The sequence below is a fragment of the Rhinolophus sinicus genome, linkage group LG02 (assembly GCF_036562045.2).
Source record: "Rhinolophus sinicus isolate RSC01 linkage group LG02, ASM3656204v1, whole genome shotgun sequence".
NCBI classification, from domain to species: domain Eukaryota; kingdom Metazoa; phylum Chordata; class Mammalia; order Chiroptera; family Rhinolophidae; genus Rhinolophus; species Rhinolophus sinicus.
In genome coordinates this window covers 156,707,828-156,724,252 of record NC_133752.1, presented here as the reverse complement: position 1 = coordinate 156,724,252, position 16,425 = coordinate 156,707,828, and the positions used below count along the sequence as shown (strand labels likewise).

At 35.0% G+C, this 16,425-nt stretch overlaps 1 protein-coding gene across 4 annotated transcripts in view; it reads left to right on the top strand.

Moving 5' to 3' along the window:
- Positions 1–16,425, top strand: part of CNTN1 (contactin 1) — a 289,760-nt gene that overhangs the window by 78,593 nt on the left and 194,742 nt on the right. The gene's annotated exons all lie outside the window — the stretch shown is intronic.

Genomic DNA, 16,425 nt, shown 5'->3' with positions numbered 1-16,425 from the left:
TGAGAAACCTGAGGCTTGTCTAAAGTTATGTAGCTGGTAAGTGGCATAGTTACCAGCTAAAGTCTAACTAAGAAAATGAGAAGGGAGTATTTGGAGATATGAAGACCACTAATAAAAGCATGAAAGATAAAATAGATCTGCACTGTCCTAGAGACAAATTGAAATGCAAAGCATTTGAGGAAATATAATAAAAATTGTATAGCCAGACCAGACCGAGGTTGTAGACATATTTTGGTGGATAACATTAAGTGATTGTTCTAGTTCATCTCCAGTGTCCTGTACCTGCAACCCCCTAAGTTGTCTTTTTACTGTTGTAGTTGAGTACACGAACCCATAATTTGGTCAGCATTATTAGTTTTAAAAAATTAACAATAAAATACTAGAATCAGGAGGGATCATTGAAAGTTTTCTAGTCCAGTCAAGACATGAAATGATGACCTAATGCTGGGAGAAGCAGTGGAAATAGGGAGGTATGCTGTTGCAGAAGACATGAAAGCAAGCAAATGTGACAGTTCTTTATGACAGATTAGGGTAAAGGAATAAAGGAAAAAGAAGAACAGAGATGGCTTTAAATTTACTGCTATAGAAAAAAGGAAAAATTTCAAAAACTTTTGTCAGCGAACAGAATTAATTTGGTTTCTCTATTTTGCATTGGAAATATTGAGGGGGTCCCACATTTGTATATCTTATAGGACATAAAAAGTTAAATGGAAAAAAAAAACGTGGTGAAAATTGGATCCTAATTCCATTAATGCTTTCTATTAAAGACTTTAGAGTGGGTAGTTTACTATGAAATAATTAGTATAAAAATTGAAGCATATGGGGGCTAATATTTTAAACATGATTTTCAGCTGAACATTTTTAAAATAAGATATAGCGGTGTAAGCTTGAATATATGTGAGATGATGTAACCTGTACAATAGTATTGCCTTCAATGCCTAACTAAATTATCAAAGATTTTGTATGTTTGGGATTTGTCTACATATTCCTTTGATTAACAATATAATGTTAAGTTTTCTTAAGTAAATTAAATCAAATTATTTTAAACTCAACTCTGGAAAACATTTATTTTAAATGCTGACAATATCACTTCCCTTATTTTAAGCACTTAAGCATTTTCTTTCATTGGATATTATCATTATCCTGTTAACACTGCTTCAGGTAAAATACATTTAAAAATTAGTTTTATTTCAGAATCAAAATAATCATTCGTTCACAGTGTAATAAACATGTGAATTAAATGATAAACAGGGAGAGAAAGAAAAAAGGGAAGTTCTGCTTAGGCTATGTGGTACTTCATTTGGAGTGATGTCTCTTGGTAATGCTGGCCTACAATACTATATAATATTTTTATAATAGTATAACTGTTTTTCCTCATATTAGAAAAAATGCAGTATGAAAGTAAGTATACCACAGAATTATAAACTGTTTACTTTTTACTAAGTATTTTCACTCAATAAATTCAGTAGCTACATCTAGTGCTAAATTCTGGGCCTACCACAATACTTTTAGATGTGGCTTTTCTTTTCAAGATACTCACAGTCTAGTAAAGAGAAAACAACAACAAAACTTCAAATACATAAACAAATGATTACAGTATAGTATAATCCCTTGATGTGGAAGCAGAAAGAATGGGATTACTTCTTCTGATTGAGTGGCTTGGTTGCTCATAAATATCATCAAGGAAATATAGTGCTTTAGTGTATGAAACTAAAAGAAGATATACTTTCTAAATTTAGATTTGAGTTTAATTATATTATTGAAAATACGGAGGCAGTACAAAGACTGTGATGGTAGGCTTTGGATTCTTAGAATTTGATCCTCAGAGGCAATGATTATTTCTGCATTTGGAGTCTAGAGGAGAATCTTCATATAGTGCTATAAATATACATTCAGTAAGTGGGATTTAAAATGTGAAACATCTTACCTGTGGTCTGCTACTTATTTTTCTTGACATTGGTCCCATCCAGAATGGTACTTATTAAATGCATTAAGAAGCTGAGTGGAAACGCTATCACTTTGGTAACAGTTTTACTTAAAGTCTGAAATTCTTGTATAGGCAATTAAATGTATTGTTTCAGTTTCTTAAAATAGATTTGGGTAGGTTTAAAAAAATATATGGAGAGTTTCTTTTCTGGCAGCAGTTAAATGAAAAACTCTAGAAACATACAGTTCTTTTTAAATGCTTTTCTGCAATGGTAAGAAAGTAAAGAATCCAAAGAAGACAAAAACAAAGTGAAAACAGCAACGCTGAGAGTGAGCAAAGGTAAAACTGGGTAGGGAAGATAAAGCCTGGGGCTAGCCCAACTTGGAAGTCTCTCAGAGAACCAGGATCCTTCAAGACAGTGCTCTGAGAGGAAGGGTCTACAAGAAATAAAGCTACTATCCGGAAGGTACGTGCCTATTTAGACTTTGCCACTGAATGGAGGAACACAGATTTACTCTTAGAAATCAGAACTATTGGACAGCCTCCACTGGGGTTTGGTTAACAGAATTTAAATGTGTGATCCAACAAACTTCATTCAGTAATTAAAGTGGTCCCAGATTCACAGTCACTGAATAAAAGCAAAATAAATTGTTTTCAGGATGAAACCAAATTCGATGTTTCTATGATCAATTTCTAAAGAAATTAGTAAACAATTTAAAAATCACCAAGCATAAAGAATAAAATAGATTTAAGAGAAGGCTGAAAAAAAATGACAGAAGATATAATCTTACAAAGATATATTATATTGGAATGATCAGATTCAGAAAAAAAAATCAGTATGGTTACTACCGTGTTTCCCCGAAAATAAGGCCTAGCCTGACAATCAGCTCTAATGTGTCTTTTGGAGCAAAAATTAATATAAGACCCAGTCTATTAAATTAAATTAAATTAAATTATATTATATTATATTATATATTATATAAGACCCAGTATTATATTATATTATATTATATTATACCCAGTCTTAATAGTAAAATAAGACCGGATCTTATATTAATTTTTGCTCCAAAAGATGCATTAGAGCTGATGGTCTGGCTAGGGTCTTATTTTCAGGGAAACATGGTATTATATTAATTTTCTATTGCTGCCATAACAAATTACCACGTAGTGTCATAAATCACTACAGATTTATCATCTTACAGTTCTACAGGTCAGAAGTCCAGTACAAATGTTACCAGCTTAAAATCAAAGTGGAGGCAGGATGCCTAATTCTGGAGGCTCTGGGGGAAAATTGAATCACTTTCTTGTTCATTTGGGTTGTTGGCAGAATTCATTTCCTTGTGGTTGTAGGACTGAGCTCCTTGTTTTGCTGCTGGCTCTAAATTGAGGGTTTCTCTCAGCTTCCAGATGCTGTCACATGCCTTGGCATTGAGCTTTTTTTTCATTTGTAAAGCCAGAAATGGCAGGTTGAGACCATCGCCCATCGTATTTTGTGACTCCTTCAGTCTAAGTTGGCAGTGTCTCTGTATGCATAAAATTCTCAAGAGCTCTGTGGGTCTTCCATGGTTGTCACAAGGATTCACTCCATTAGACAAGATTTTTAACAATTCCATGGACTTTGCTATATGCTACAGTTTACTCAGGACTTGGCAGCTATCATCAATCAAAAGTAATTTGTTTAGCACTAAATATGAGCTCACTATTCTGCTTGGCACTTTCAGGAACACTGGGAAAAGTGTTATAGCCCTATTACATTTTCAGTGTTGTTAAAGGCTATTTATTATAGCAAATTTTGGCAGGCTCTCCTTGTTGTTACTTCCTTTGCACAATTGCATTCTTTTGAATGTTTAATAACTTGAGTTCCTCATCAATTATATTAGAATGAATTATAGATAGATATTAAAAGCTGTTGCTTTGTTTTTCAAGCATGACTAATGTAAGAAAATCTCATGACTCTTGCATTTCATCAAAACAAGAATTCCTTATTCAATCAAAGGAAACCTAAGAAGGCACAAGGGATTTAGTGTCTTAGATTCAATGAAGAATAAAATAAAATGACTGTGAACTTTTAATAAAGCAAACATAAGCTTTATTTTTCCCCAGAATTGCACAATGGCATTCGTCTGAAGTTTAAGAAAACATTTTACTAATTATTAGTGAATAGTAACTTACTAAGTTTTACTAGATGTGTAATTTTATCTGAAAAATACATAAAGTCTTGTGACATCTTTTTTGTAGAGGATAGAATATTAGTGTCAAACGCAATTGGTTTGAATTACTCTCTGTGACTTTTTAGGCCAGGTATATATAGTATTTTCTCTGAGCCTTCATCTCACCATAAAAAACAAAACAAAACAAAACAAAACACTGGAATTCAAATGCAGTCATATCTCTTTTACTTTTTTTTTTTTCCCATGAAACTTGACATGCCATATTAGCAGGAAGTTCGATGCCTCTCTCTTAAGGTCCTCTGCAACCCCACTCCCCTTGCCCAAGTTTCTCAAAGGATTACTCCACCTAATGTAATCTGCCCTGCATCCAAATCCCAACACAGCGGAAACTGGAAAGCCCATCCGTTGCTTTGTGTCACTACATATGGAGCTGCTGTGGAAAACTGGCTCCCCATCACATTCCAGCTGGTGATTTTGCATACTTGTGGGCTTCATGGTCTCATCTGTCATCTGGAAGCAGCTCAGCCACTGTTTCTATGATGTCCACCATCACATAATGGCCATGACAGAAAAGGCCGCAGGTCTCAGGCTTTCCTTAGGAACCTCCAAACCGTGGTTCTGAGCGTGAGTTAATCCCCATGTTCTCCCTTACCTCACGGTGACCCTTTTTGAGACTACTGATATCTTTTCCTGCCAACAGCCTCAAACAGGAACAGAAATTCTTCAAGGAGGTTCCACTATCATGAAATCACAAAAGGATCCTTCTCAAACCCCAAGTAACCTCTTGGAAAATTTACTCAATGACCTGCTCTTTGGGGGACTGAGCCATAACTTAGCAAGTTATAAAAGATCCGATTATTGCCTTTCCCCAGGGAAATAGGTACCTAAAAGCTTACTATAGACAAATAAAATAACTCTTTAAAAGTTCTTTCTAGTTGACTTATTAAAGTTCACTAGCGAAGCTGCTTCCTTTTATGTTCTGCTTCATCAGATATGTCACACATCCTGTTGTGAGAATTAATGAGATGACATATGTTAAGCTCCTTTCAGCGCCTACTACATAGTAGACAATATATTTTAATTTCCTCTTTTGTCCTATATTGATTTTTAGTTTAAACCTTTATTGTTACTTTCCTTTTTTACATATATCTCCCAAGTGAGATTATAAAACCTGTCAGGGAAGAAAGTTATGTCTTGTACATCTTTCAAGCTACCACAGATTATTCAGCATAATACCTTATAGATAAATATTAATTGCTATGTAATTATTGATTACATAATACTTTGAGATTGATTTTCACATATGTAGATAATATAAGTTACTTTTAAAATCGTGAATGACTTTTTCCCATCATACTAATGTTACTACTCTTGAGTAGAAGCTTGGCAAGGAAAGGAGATAAAATTGTAATTTATATATTCACATTTTGATTACTGATCATCTATCAGTCAATAACATATAAATAGCTTAGAAATGTTCATGAACACTTGAAATGATAGGTTTCTTTCTCAAAAATGGTGAGACAAGAATACATTTGTATATGTTAGTGAAAAGAACCTAAAGAAACTAAAATTTGAATTCTATTATCGATCTCCAGTGACATCTGTAAGATTACTATAAGCAAACTATTTAATGCTCCTTGTGTGGCAAAAACAGGTAATGGTGAAAAGATCATTGTAACAAATAACGAAAATACGTGTTGATGTGCTGTATAATAGGGGCCCTTTAATTTTTAAAAAATGCACACATTTTGAAAACTGGGAAATAAAACAAATAACATAATTTCACATCTCACAGACCAGCTTTTGTTAACATCTTAAAATATCTTAAAGCCATTATATATGTATAATACATAAATTTTAATATCCTATTTTTCACTTCCTCTTATATTGTGTTTAATTTTGAAACATTCCATGTCACATATTTTTTTTAAAACGTTATTTAATGTTTTATCTTATACATGAGTAATTTGGCCATTTCTCAGGGTTACATAAGTTTTTTGTCTAAAATTCTACTTAAAGATTATTGTATTGGTAACATGTTTGTGATATTAATATTTCCATATTTATGTATATTTCTCTAGAAAATGTACTTTGCACGTTCATGAGATTCTTACTTTGTAATTTTACACTGTTGAAATCTGTTGAAATTTGCTTCTTTAATATTCCTCGATCCATCTAATCTTGAAATATCACCAGAGGCCTATGACTTGTGTAAATCTGTTACTTTGCTGAAGTTCACACTTGAGTGTCACCCACAGCCATTGTTAATAGCATGTACTTCATTAGTCCAGTGAGTTTAGTGTCTGCATGCCCCTCAGTACTCAGTTTGTGTGTCCTCTCCTCTCTGTGGTCCACGTGAAATCTCCCTTTACCGGAGTGTTATAATAAATCCATAGATTTCTTAACATCAAACTATCCTTGCCCCCAAAAGAGTATTCTTTTAATCCACGTGGAACTTGATTTGTTAAAGTTTATTATTTCTCACCTATGACCACATCTATAGTTTTTCTTGTTTGTGCTTTGTTTGTTAGGTTTGGTATCAGAGAGGTAGTTCTAGGTTTATACAATGAAAGTAGTAGCCTAAATCTTATTCCACAGAGTGCAATGCAAACATGGAAAAATTAAAGTTAAATATAACAGTAAGTTGTCATTATATGACCCAGTAGCTAACATTTTCAATGACAGAATCAGTATTCAAACTTATTGCTACAATTATAACAATGAGCTCACACCAACAAGAGAAAATATTTCAGATATAAATACAAAATTCTTCTTTTACACTTGAAAATATAGTTATATAAATATGAGGTGGTAGGGATCTGACTTGACACCAATTCATATGACTTAAATAATTGTAGTTAGGAATACATGTGTTATATTCACCCCAGAGTGTACCAGCTGCTGATGAAGCTAGTATTAGATTATATGGTGCTCATAAAACAAAAAGGGTGGCACTTTTCTCACCATGTCTGAAGTTCTTTCTCAGCTACAAATTCTAGTGTGTGAAAGACTTTTACAGTATGTATGACTCCTGCTGTTAAGGCACACATCCAGTTGGTCTTTGACATTTGTCACATCCAACTAATGCCCTTGGCGGCATCTAAAGGGTAACAGATGAACTTCAGGAGCCAGTGAGTCTTCTCCACAGCTCCCTGAGGTGGGCAACCTTATGGATAGGAAGCCACATTTCCCTCTTATTCTGTGAGCTGTTACCACCTCTATGATACTATCACTTCCTCCTAGCAGGATACCTCTTACAAGACTTTGTCCCTAAGTTAGAGCTTCCAACTATGATCTATGGACTCCCTAAACTAATAAGACACTCACAATTCTCTCTGTACATCACTAAGTCCTGTAGGAAACGAGAGTGGACTCTGCCCTCTTCTCCCTGTCTGTACTTCTTGGCCATCTCACAGCTGTTCAGTTCCCAGGCACTGGTAGCACTGGAAATATCTGGGATTCTGCTGCTTATTAATTTCCAAGCAGAAAAGGGGAGCCAGCAGTTCACATGCTAAATCACTTGCAAATCTCAAGGGAGGGCTTTCTGCCCATCCCTACTCCTACCCCTACCACCACCCAACAGAGGAGGGGAGCAGGGTGAATCTCTTATTTCTCCATAAATTCTTCTCTCTCTGAAGCTTCTTTTAAATTTTCTTCTGTTAAAAGATCCCAGAAAACCAGTTCTGCCTTTTTCCCAACAATGATATAAACTCAAATTTAAGGAAAGCTACTTTGCAGCAATTCAGGGCTGGATTTTTCTTCGTAGCCAGCCTAGAATTGGCTCCACAGAATCCCTGCCTTTCCTTTTAGACACATCTTATAACAGAGGCTTCTCACTGGTCTATGGATGAGGTTAGGAAGAAGCATTTCCCTCACATTTTTTATTTTATATCGTTAAAATAATTTTTATTACTTACTGTAGTTAGAACTAATAACTGTATACCCTTTTAAGTGCTATATTTGACAAATTTAGAATCATTTACACACAACTGATACATGTGATATATATGTAGTTTTATCAACTGGTTCATGTGAAAAGATGATCATTAAAATTTTTTTTGAGGTATAATTGACATACAAAAGATGATCATTTAAAAAAATTGCATCAGTTATCTTTGATTTTGCTTAACCCATGAAATAGTTGTATTACTTCCAGCAATAGTTAATCACCTTGTTGTAGCTATAAATATAGGCAGAATTATTGCTCACCTCAATTATCCTTCATTACATCACAAATAGTCTATTATGGTGTGAAATTTGTACTGTTCAGTTTACTAATGCTCTTTGTGACCAAAGTAAGAATGTTTTCCATAGTAGGCCAATTCAAATACATATAGGGACTTTTTCTTTTGAAACAGGGACGTTGATTCAATTATCATATTAGCTCAGGGATAAATCGGTAGGAACTATGAAATACAAGTCGATTAGTTCTTTAAATATAATCATATAACTATGCTTTGTTAATCTAAAGTCTGTAACAATCATTAACATACATAATCATTTTTAACCTCCACAAAATGACTGTGAAGTAGGTAGCTTTTGCAGAGTATTAGCAGTAGAATGACAAGTTAATACAGATACTACTTTGTTAAGATACATACCCAAGTGGACAATTAAATTTGCAAACTTTCCACTGTGCACTTACATGGTAGAAAGTTCGCAAACTTAATTATCTGACCTCATGTGAGAATTGACTGGAAATAGACTGCGTATGAGAAAATAACCTTCCCACATCTTTCCACTGAGCACTGGTGATGGTTGATGATACATCACTGGGGGGAGAGGGTTATACTGAAGTGACATAGGGATAAAACTCCTGAAGATGGAGCCTGATTGATTCACAAATATTTCAAAGTACTTACTATGTAATCAGCAGTGTTTAGAGTTTTATGGGTGATGCAAAAGAATGTAAAATGTGGTTCTGTCTATCAAAGACCTTATAATCTACATGAGGAGGTGGAATTAACCTGAATAATTACTAGAAAAAAGCTGGTGTTAGGGTGCTGATCATAGGAATTAAGAAAAAGGGGAGGACAGTAGAGATTGGTGTCCTGAGAAAATGATTCCTAGAGAAAATAACATGTGGGCTGAGCTTTGGGGAGAAAGGAGATAGAGCTGGACTCAGCTTTCAGCTCCTCCACTCACTGTTTATATTTTTTGGGCAATATTATTTACCCTCTTTGAATCAGACATGGCTCTTGTGGTAAAACAAGGGGGCAATGCCTACCATACTTCAAAAGTTATTGTGAGTATTAAATATGATGTTTTATATGAAATACTTAGAATGCTTGGCAAAAAAGACATTTGATCACTGTCACTTCTCATTCTCTTTGAGATAGGTAAAATCTGGATATGTGAAAGATAGAAATTAAAAAACATAAGAAGGCAAGGAAAGGAAAATATTGTAAACAAAGCAGTAAAGGAGTAAACAGACTGGGTTTAGAGAACAATGAGGACACAGGCTTATCTGCAGAGTAGTACAAACAATATATTCTTAATTTTTGAAGATTTTCTCTACATTAATTTCTGTCTTGATTTATAATTAATTGTCATATTTCTTATTTAACTACAAGATCTTGACTGTTTTTGTTAGGATTTTTTTTTTTTTTTTTCATTCTCCATAAACCTTGGTAAAGTTCCTTGCACATAGAAACTTAGGAAAGGTTATTCATTTGTGTATTCATTAAGCAAATATTTATTTACCACCTACTGGGTGAATAAATTCAGGTTGGATAGAAAACATGAAACCATATCATGAAGCATATTGGACTCAGATGTGAAATTTTGAAATTCATGGGATAGAAAATAATGTCTTGTCTTTCTCTTCCACTCTACCTGTAGCCTCATTCTCTACCATTCTTTAAATAGAATAAGCCAAGCTGTGTCATTCCTGAGTGCTTTTTTTATGTGGCTTCCTCTTCCTGAAATAAGTCCCCTGTCCCCCATGTTATCCATCTGGAAAATATCTACTTTTGTTCTAACTCTCAATTGAATGAAACTTTTCCTGACCTTTTTCTCCATATCCTCAGGGAGATTATACTAGTCGATGCTTTCTGCTTCCTCTGAATCAGGTGCTTATTTTTGTCATTGCACCTATAATGCATTATTGCTTCTGTTTGTTCACATCTCTCCCTATTAGATTAGAAATGTAGATAGTAGATGGGGGCGGAATAAGGAACATTCTCGTGGATAAATTTAGATCATTTCTCTTATATACATCTAGTGTTCCACATGTTAGGATTTTACCTAGATGTATGTAAAATGCGAAAACATTCAAGATCTTGACAAAATAAGGAATTTAGTTTAACAGTTCTATCATTGCACAATGAGAAAACCAACTGAGATAAATATGCTCTTTAAGCAACACTTTTCATGAATATTTTTTAGCTATGCCTGTAAGAGACAGCAACATTATTTTTGAGTTGCTCAAGTGCTGTGAGAGTAATGCCCCAGTGACAGCATAAACAAAATACAAAGGCCAGTTTGTTTTTATATCTAAATAGGGGATTGTTGGTGAAGAGTTGTGCCAGCCAGTACAGAGTGGAATAGTGTTTTATTCCTCTCAAGATAGATGGATTGCTGAATGGCCTGAGTTCCTGCTGTTTTATGGCCTGCTCCTTGAATTGAAAATGAATAACTGTTCTTTTTTCCATGAATGGATGGTGAGAAAATATATCATTTAAATAACACTGAACTCATAATGTTGTCATTAAAAATGTGTCCACCTAGTATTTTACTCACATGGTATAGTGCCAAAAATATTATATGTCTTACTTATTAAATATTAATTTTTTTAGTAACTCATATCATTATTAAAGCAGGGAATGGACAAAAATATGTTACACTTTTAAAATGTTTTTCCTTCAAACAAAGTGAATTAAGTTTTACATCATTAATAAAGCTATTATTCAAAGCTTTTTGCTGGTAGATAATTTAATAAATTCAACAAATGTCTCCTTAGTGCCATGGTGAAAAGTTTCTATAAGAGATAGAAATAAAAAGAAAGCACAGTCCCAGCAATCAAGGAGCTCTTGCCAAATACAGAAAAATTATAACATGTATAGAGGGTTATAACACAGGAGAAATGCAGGCCAGTTATAGTGATTACAAGAACAGCTAAGGGAAAGTACTTCCTGTGAAGATCGATGATTGGAGAAGGCTTCACAAAATGATGGAACTTGCAAAATAAGTCTCCCTATTGAGGAGAGAAGAATTAGAAGAGAGGAATTGAGTTGAATCATGGAGATCCTTCAATGCCAAGAGAGAATTTGATTTTTGTTCTGTAGATATAAAGCAGTTGTGGTGGTTAATTTTATGTGTCAAATTGGTTAGGCTATGGCACCCAGTTATTTCATCAACCACTAATCTAGATGTTACTCTAAAGGTATTTTGTAGATGTGGTTAGAATCTACAATCAGTTCACTTTAATGCAGATTATTCTCGGTAATGTAAGAGGGCCCCATCCATCACTTGGATGGATGGAAGAGAAAACACAGAAGTTTCACAGAGAAAAAGAAATTGTGCCTTAAATCCACAGTGTCAATTTCTGCTGAACTTCCAGAATTCTGCCCTAGGGATGTCTTACTTGCCAGCCCCACACCGACATGCATATAAGCCAGTTCCTTAAAATAAATCTCTTTAAATACACACACACACACACACACACACACACGCACACAAGGTGACAAAAAATGTAAACACATTTTAAGAAAAGAAAACTACTAAAATTGCAATACTCAATATATACTGATAACAAAAGATGAGTACAAGTCACGTTTGACTTCTGCAATTACAAGAGGTGCTCAAAGTGGTTAAGCAGCATCCAGACACTTCTGATTATGGTGAACTACTGCTTGAGCAACGTTGACCAGTGTCCACTTGTATACATTTTTTTTTGGCACCCCCAGTATGTATATGCATGTGTGTGTGTGTGTATAAATATGTATATTCTATATATTACACATATTTTGTTAGCTATATATTACATATATTTTTGTTATATATTAACATTGTACATATGCATGCTATATATTATACATATAGTTTCTATATAATATATATACACACACGCTTATCATTGATATACATTCTGTTGGTTCTATAGTTTTTTTCTAGAGCTCCCTATCAAAATCAAGACACATTAAAATTTTTAAACAGTACTACATTATTATTTTTCTGGCAGATATTTTCTGGCAGTCATAATTTTAAGCTTTTATTGATCACCAATTTGTGCCAGGTTTATGCTACATGATATGGAGTAAACCGGCGCATAAAACACAGTGCCAGTTTTAGTGATTTTTCCGCAATAATAGCTAACAGTTTTTATCACTCCTGAGTGGCAGGCAACATACTAAGGTTTTCCAAATTCTTTTACTTAACCAATCAATGCAATATTGTTATGAGATATATATTATTAAGGTTGATATTTTTTCTTTCTAATTTGACAGATGAGTAAACTGAATTTGTAGCTAATAAATAAATGTCTGCTTTAAGAACAAACCCCAGGCTACAGTATATGAAATGTTATGTATTTAAGTACAAAAATGCACATCTTCTCATAATGTAAAACAATTTGACTGTGACCAATGACCAGTTAGGAGAATAAAGCCATACTTTTAATTATCTATTGAAGAAAGAATAAATAGCCATGTTTGTTATAGAAAAGAGTTTCTAAGCAGAAAAGATTTCATGGGTTGTAGAAGGAAGCTGATGGTTTAAAATAGTAAAAAAATAGAGAAGGAGCTTAGATTCTGATTACCACATCTAAGAAAAATTAAAACAGTCATGGTATTTTCAAAACCTCAGTCAGTCAACTTCCACCAGATCTTAAAAAAATTTCTCAAACTCTTAAAATAGTGCTATTCAAATTATACTTCTAAGACTCTCAGTATCAGCCTGACTCAGGAGCTTGTTCGAAATTCAGTTTGGAACCTTCACCCCAAGTCTTACATATCAGAATATTTTGGAGTAGGGCCCAGGAATACATGTTTTAAAGTCAATTTCCAATTGCTTCATGTCATGTAGAGTTTGAAGAGCACTGCATTAGAGCATTAGGGTCTAGCAAAGAAGAGTCTCGTGATGCTGAGGTGTACTTGTCCCGGAATGCAGAATGAAGAAACCAAGCTGGAATTAACTAGAGTTAATAATGCTTGATGGATGTTCTATCATAGGCTGAGATGTAAGGTGGGGATTTGGGACAAAAATAAGTTCCGGAGGGACATTATTTAAGTGGGGTTATGGCAAAGATAAAATTTTCTCACTTAAGTGAAGAGCAGTTTGAACACAAAGGCAGAACAGGTTACACAATGTAAGTGAAAGAGGCCAGGGGATATGTGTCAAAGTTCAAAGCAGAATTAAAGAGATTAGAGCAGGTATGGTAAACCAAGGTGGCAAAAATCCTGGGACAAAAGAAAAGCCACTTTAGAGAGAAACTAAAGATGTAAGAATCCATAGCCAAAGGTTTGAAGTTGAGTATAAACTAAAGTTGAGTGTAAACTACTTATTTGGAAGCAGGCAACCCAGGTCTATCAGGCCCACCCTGTCACAATTGCCCATTCTCCATTCTAAAGAATCAGGGGCTGGTAATTGCTAATACTATCACAGATTGTGCCACTGATTCTTTCATCTATAAATTCAAAAATATTTTTGCATCCCCTATGTGCCAAATACAGTGATAAGTAACAGAGATGCAAAAGTAAGTGAGGCAAATGTAATCTCTGCTATCAGGAGAGTCTGACATTATACAAGTATTTAATTACTATTACCATACTTTTCTACTCAGAAAAAGTACAGGTATTGTGAGAATGAATCACTAGATACTTAACCTACCCTGCGAGGAAGAAGGGTAGGAAGATAATTAGGGACTTTTCCCAGAGAAAGTAAATTTTAAGCTGTAGCCTCAAGGATGAGATGAAGTTAAGAAAAGAGCTGGGGGAAAGGCGTTCTAGGTCACGGGAGCAACCTGTGTAGTGTGTTTACATTAGGAGAGAACAGGAGGGTGGCCAGGCTGCTTGGAATGTAGTGAATGAGGACAGAATAGCACAAGATGGTACAGACCTGCTATACTCTGTGGAAGACAAAGAATAACATCTTAATTGCAGTAGGAAAACACTGGACAATTTCAAGCCAGTAAAATAATGATATCTGTATTAAGAATAATATATCCTTGTAGGTGTTATGATAGGGTATTTTGTATGGATTACAAAGGAAAAATTTTCGGAGGCATTAGAATAGTTTAAGCAAGGGATGCTGATGACCTGGATTAGGTTAATTGAGGAAAGAAAGAAGTGGGCAGATTCAATAGATATTTACCAAGTATTAACAAATGGGCTAGTGGCCACAGAGGAAGAAGAAGATATAAAATATGACATCTGGGTTTCTGGTATGAGCAGATGAGTAGAGACTGATACCATTAACTAGAATAGGGAAGATAAAAGGAACAACATTTTGGGAGAAAAGTCAAATGTTGAATGGGGACTGCCTGAGTTGGAGATGTTTATGTTGACCCTGAGCAAGAAGATACCTACTAAGAAGGGCTCTTGGTGGCCTACTGGGCTCAAATTTACAAACAGAGCCTAGCAGCCTTTGCTAAATAAGCAGTCCCTCACACAAGCTGTGCTTCAGGGAAAAGCCTGCACTGATCTGCCTGCTGCCCACACTGAACTGCCTGCATGCATTGTGTTTCTGCTGTTTGAGCCAACCCTTGTAAAGGAATTCCTGGAATTCTATTTCAACCAGTAGGACTGAGACTTTCCCTGTTCAACCAGAGCTGAGCAGCTAAATCTCCATTAGCATCTTCATTCACCAATCAGAGCAGCTCCACTCCAACCAATCAGGGCTGCATTTTTTGGACCAAACAAACTATGAAGATTTGGAGTCGTCATTTGCTTGAGGACAGAATGATCAGAGACCAGGGGCAGGGACTTCTCTGTATATAAGCCAGTACCATTCTATTTCAGAGAGTGCACTCTCCCTTTCTGCTGAAGACTGAAGATTGTGCTTCCTGAGCTGGAACTGAAACACTGACGATACCTGGCTGGAGCAGTGCAGAGCTGTCTAATGAGAGGGGCTTTGCCCAAGGGCTGCCTCACCCAAGGGCTGCCTCACAGACATGCTGTTCCATAGCCGTGCTATCTTATAATTGAGCTGTTCCATAGCTATGGTGTTCCACAGTCATTCTGTATCACAGCTGAGCTATTTGCTCTGAATAACATTTCCTTCTTTGCTGCACCCCAAATTGGAGATTTCTGATGGTGTTAAATTGGCACCAATGACCATCAGTTGACACCTGTTAATTATCCAAGTGTAAATATAATGCATATGAGGGGATTGATGGGTCTGGAGCTCAGAAAAGACATTTTGTTTGAAGACGTAAGTTTGGATTTATTATACATGATAGGTCAAGTTATTATAGTGGATAAAAATACCTAAGAAGAGAGAATGAAAAGAGATTTCATATTGTTCAATCTACAAAGGATGATAATGAAAATGTTTCACTGGTAAATGGGACTAAAAAGAATGGATGGAGGAAGAAAGGGCAAAGGAAATGAGTTTGTGTACAAGAAACCAGTTGGAGAGATGTCCAGCTAAGGAGTCAGTAAATGTGCGACAGGGAGCCAAGGGGTTAAAGAAATGAGGTGAATGGGACGTAAGGATTCACTTCCTCAGTCAGTCAATTATTTGTGTCCACATCCACTGACTTTTTTTTCAAGCCATACACTTCGGTGTCATTTTTAATATCTCTCTAAACCACCAAATAAAACTTGCATCTTTAAATGATAGCATCTTTAAAGTACTGGTAGAAAAAGAAAAAAAAAATCTATCAATCTAGAATTCTATACATAATGAAAATTTCTCTGAAAAACAATGACAAAATTTCTCTCAAAAACAACAACAACTAAATTACAAAAAATACATTGTTTTCTTCAGTTAAACAAAAGGTAAACAAATTCATTGCCATAGATCTGCTCTATAAGCAAAGGAAGTTCTTCAGGAAGAGGGAAAATAATACCAGGTGGTATTCCCTGAACTATGGAATTCCCTGGTACTATGGAATATGGAGGCCCAGGGAATTAAAGCCCATATTCCATCCATACTACTTTTGAGTCAGAAGCTGAAAACAATATAAGCATAAACCCAAGTGTCACTCTAACTTATTTTCTAACTTTTTATATGTTTATAAATGAATTACAGTAATTAAATTAATGTATAAGCCTCTTCGGTTATTGGAGCATTACTGAAAGAAAACAGGGCATTGGGAGATTGGGTGTTAGAATGATTAGATTTGATAAGTCATATAAAGTACTTAGGAAAATGCCTGGCACA